Raw genomic sequence first — 4,507 nt, 5'->3', positions numbered from 1 at the left:
TTTACATGAGTCTTGATTTCATGCTTTGAAGATTTTCACACATCTGAACACCAGTATGCAGAATCTGAGGAGTGACAATGTCATTAAGCTCCTCCACTCAGTCTTCCAATGACAGTGGTGGCTAAGATGCAACTTTACTGACAACAGTGGATACTTCCACGAATAATCTATCAGATAAAATCTTCATGTGTGGCGCATTCAATTTTAATCCAGATTTTAGAGAGAACTCAGAGGACATCTAATCTCTAAATAAACAAATCACTTCTGATAATTTTGTCATCACTTTTTAAAAACATAGTGCTTTAGTAAACCAACTGATGCTGCACTCTTGTCTGTGTTGTATCTAATGCGTCTGCTGGAAGGTAAAACACTGACTCATCCTCTAATATGTTTGGCTATGTTTTATACCCATCAGCAGCTCCCTGAGAACTTTGTCCTTTACAGAAGTCTTTGCTGTAGCTCATGACATGTTGTGTCTGGGATAAATTAATAAATATTTACGCACGTCTTTGAAATCCCCCCAAAAAAGGAAACATGATATAAATAGTTTTACAAATCCCTGTGTGTGCGAAGCCAGCACCCCTGGGTAGCTTGGTTGGATTTGAACAGGAAGGAAAGGGATCTGATGTGAACTAAGCATGACCCACATCTGAGAGGGTTATTTTAAATCATGGCTCGTCAACATTATCTGGGTTACAGAGGTACAAGCCATTATTTAATACCTTAATACAGGCCCTCGTCATCACAGGAATTAAGTGTTCATTGGAATGTTAAGTTATGTCAGTGAAAGATTATGACCGGCCGCGGCTTCATGGCTTACATCACTGGTGCTTTCCCGCCTGCTTATAAGCTAAAGAACACGTCCTGACTCCAGCTCCGTACATAAACACACAGACATGAGAATCATGTCAATCTTCACATCTCACTCTATGAAATCTACACAAATTTGTATTTCCATCTGTAGAGGAGTGGAAGCTTCGCAACAACTTTGGGTTCGCACCTACTAATTACACAAAGTCTCTCTGTATGTGGAACACATATGTCAAGAACCATTAGTTTTATTGGCTTCACTTGACGTGTGTGTTTTTAATTGTCCAGTGCAGTGTGGAATTTTGGTCCAAATTTGGACACATGATACATTCAACATTAATAACAATTGAATAAACAAGTGACTGGAGCAGTCAGCGGGGGCTGTTGGTGTGCTTTCAGTCTTTTGGACCAGTCTTTCAGTGGTCGGCACAGGCCAAAATCGCTGCCAGATCATTTTGATTATTCGATTTTTTTATTTCACCATATTGGACAGAGACACAGACACAGATGGACTGACCCCTGACGGGTGCTGATCTCCATCATGGCAACAACATTCACATAATCACCTCCTGTTTGGCAATTTGTCTTCAAAGGAAAAAAAACACAACATTCACTTTATTGCTGCAATGTTATATATTGAGCTCAATCACAGAGCTTTTTTGAAAGGTTGTGAAGTTGAGACTGAAGATTGTGTTGTATACTAACTAAAGTTATATATAAACCACACACATGAACATTTTATGAAATAGACTATATTGACTTTTAAAATATAAATATTTGTAAATAATTGCTGATAAACCAGGTAGGGGGCATGCAAAGTTTTCTAACTTCACTCTGCATCAAAGACTGTTTATAAAAATCTCTACACACAACATCCAGCAAACAAACAATAAAAGAGACAGTATACTTTAGAACTGCTTAAGGAGGACTCACTAATGACTACTGCTACTGAAGTAGCTCTAGAGCATTAACACAGGCCAAGAAAAGAGCCCATTCCAAACAGACATGTTTAGAATGAAGCACTGCACCAGTATTTTAAACGGACCCTCCTATAGACCAATTAAAAAAGCTATAGACCACACTGGGAAGAACCCTGATGTCACTCAACAGAATGTCAATTCAATTATGGGCCAAATCCAACAGAGTCTACTCTGTTCTCAGCTGGAGTTTGTATGTGAGAGATACAAAGAGCCAGAAGTGAGTACAAGCAGCTTTGAAGACAGTGAGCACATCAGGCCTCGCTGCTGCTCGCATCTACTGAGACGACTCCTCCTGTGGCCTCGCAACTTTGATGTTAATGATGCCCTCACTTGCACTGAAAACTTGTCCTGTGCATACAAACACATCCCAGAATCCTCTCAAATGTGGACTCGCAGACTGATCACAGCTTTTTTTTTTATAGTTTTGTGCTTGCTCAGCAGTTCTGTCATCAACCAACTTCCCCAATTTGTCTTCATCAGGCCTGTAAGAGGTTGGTTCCTGCAATGTAGTCATTAGTCATGGCACTTTCCCTTGTTTCAGCAAGGAGAGGTAATTTGCAGCAGTATCGATTGATTTCAGCAACAGGAACTTTCTTGTTTTATTACAATCAATCATCACTGCAAAAAAAAAGTAAAACCATACAAAATATTGTCCTTATCTTGTATTGTATCAGTTTCTTATCGTGGATATGGTGATTGAAGCATGGAACTTGGATCTCTAAGGTCGCTGATCTCAGATGTGAGTGTCATCCTCGATCTTCCTCCAGCCAATGGTGACCTTTGAACACCGTTGGAAGCTGTGAGTTTTAGAGTGGCGTTCACAAACAGCTGATGTTGTCAGTTTCTGGTGTTCGTTCAGTCTCTTGTTCAGGGTCCATGCTGTTTCACTGTTGTAGCTCGCACACGTGATGTCCTGAAAATGTCAAACACCACCAGTCTTCATTTCATGGGGGGAAACTGCCCTTAAAGGGGAATCAGCAGAGATGTTAAGCCTGCATTATTTAAAATCTTGGACACTTGGTGGGAAAATATGTTGAAAAGATTTGACCTACTACAAGTATTAAAAAAGAACAGAATTAGCATGTAGCAGTGATGTGTCAGAGAATCTATGGTGACGTTCAGGTAATATTACAAAGCAAAACGCCCTCTCCAAATCTAGTGTTTGGATTCTCCAATCTGGGCCACTGTAGAAACATGGTGCTGCTACATTGTGGACGTTAGCTGGTTCTCAATTCAGGGGCTGCATCCTTCAGAGGACACGTACAAGGCGGTCTTCATGGGCTGTGTAGACCTTCAAGGCCCAACTGAAATGTATCTCATAATTATGAATTAGTATCTCATTATTATGATATGATATAATTATGAGATACTCAGTCATAATTATGAGATACAGGACCTTTATTTTCTTCATCACAGTGGCGGAAATGGGCTTCCATAGAAATGAGACGGTCTGGTCTACAGAGGATTTCCTTGATCTGCATCACCCCGCCATTACTGCTGTTGCCTAGTGACAGAGCTGAAGTTGGAGACGACGAAAAAGTTTGAATGCCCCTTGTGCACCGGTAGCTTTTCGGTTGAGTTAAAGTGTGATACTCAAGTGTTGGACGTTCTTGTCGCTCGCAGGTGTCACCACCTCTTTGTCACTGAAGCACAACAAATCCTGGGATCGGTTGGGCCGGGAAGGATCCACCCGTTCGTTTATAGGGGATTCATTTGTTGGCAGCATTTGAAGGAGCCCTTGAAATGGGACAGTGTAGTTGTGTCGCTGTGATACAATCAGTCTTCACATGCAGCCTTTGAAAGATGCATCCCCTGAATTGAGACACAGCTATAGATAAAGACCCACTCCTAATGTCGATAACAAGAGCTCATTTCAAGTTAATGAAAACACAAAACACAACAAAGTTTTCGTTTTTACACTGATGATTATTTATATTGTATTCTATTTGCCCCTAAATCCTACACACTGAACCTTTAAAGTTGTAATTAGCTAACTTTATCATTCATGTGGAGTCGTGTATTTGTCACGCTGATGAGTCACAATTGTTTTAGTCTCCACCAGCACCTGAGAGGAACAGACATGGTCCTCGGCAGGTTGTGTACATTGGGTCTATCGGGGCCTTTTCACTGAAAATCGCTGCCGGCTGTTCCACTCCTGAGGCCCAGAGTATTTTCGAGTGCCCACACCTGCAGTGTTTGCACGTTGTCAAGTGTCTATTGATGCATTTGTGGTAGCTGCCACAAAGGAGACTATGAGACTCTGAGACGAGACACATTTAATTATCAAGGACATTCCAGAGTGTAGGCAAATACAAACAAATGTGTTAGGTGTTTTGTTGTTTCATTTGATTTCCACTTAATCAAGGACCAACCTGTATTATAGTTTCAATCAGATGACAGAACACCAGGAGCTGAAAGGAGTGCATACAATTTAATAAATGATCTCAATTTGTTTACCCTCTGTTCTAACATAACTTTGTTTGGAATGTGAGTTATAATATTTATACTGTCACAAAATTCAACTTCTTCATGACTGTAGATTTTTGTAAATTGTGCTGCTTAGGAAATGTAATTACGACAAGTGTTGGTTCTGTGGACTGTGTGTTGACGTATGTGTCAGATGTGAGAAACACTTGCTGACTAATGCTGTCAGCAAGTGTGGATATTAGGACTGTTTCTGAACCAAACGTGTTGACAGAATCATTTCTCACCACGAG

This window comes from Hippoglossus stenolepis, chromosome 20, assembly GCF_022539355.2.
Source record: "Hippoglossus stenolepis isolate QCI-W04-F060 chromosome 20, HSTE1.2, whole genome shotgun sequence".
Classification (NCBI taxonomy): domain Eukaryota; kingdom Metazoa; phylum Chordata; class Actinopteri; order Pleuronectiformes; family Pleuronectidae; genus Hippoglossus; species Hippoglossus stenolepis.
Note: the sequence above shows the minus strand (reverse complement) of the source record.